The following is a 460-nucleotide window of genomic DNA, read 5'->3' on the forward strand; positions in this document are numbered from 1 at the left end:
ACTTCACTAATTTTTTTTCTCCTTCATCTTTCCCTCATTTCTACTTCCTTTTTCCCCCCATTCTTCTTTTTCCCTTTTTTCCTCCCTTGCTTATTTACACTACACCAGCTCACTCCAAAAAACCCTTGCGAACTAAAAAAAAAAAATTTTCCCGTTATTACACTCCTTAACCAACGGGGAAAAACTTAACACTAGTGATACGGAGGGCTTGCGCAAATTGGGGCGCCTGGTAGAGTTGCGGTGTCCCGGTAAAACATATTAAATTTTTCTTCAGGTATTTTTTATTTTTTCTGAAACTACATGGGGTTCTTTTTTGGGGTAAGTGGGTTATTCTGGAGGCCTGATTTATATTTTTTGAAAATACAAATGGTTTTTTGAATTTGGTTCTCGCTGACGATATACTATATTTCCCATAACACTGATAACGGTATTCGTCATCATCAGCTATAAATCAGGTCGA

The sequence above is a fragment of the Penaeus monodon genome, chromosome 28, assembly GCF_015228065.2.
Source record: "Penaeus monodon isolate SGIC_2016 chromosome 28, NSTDA_Pmon_1, whole genome shotgun sequence".
Classification (NCBI taxonomy): domain Eukaryota; kingdom Metazoa; phylum Arthropoda; class Malacostraca; order Decapoda; family Penaeidae; genus Penaeus; species Penaeus monodon.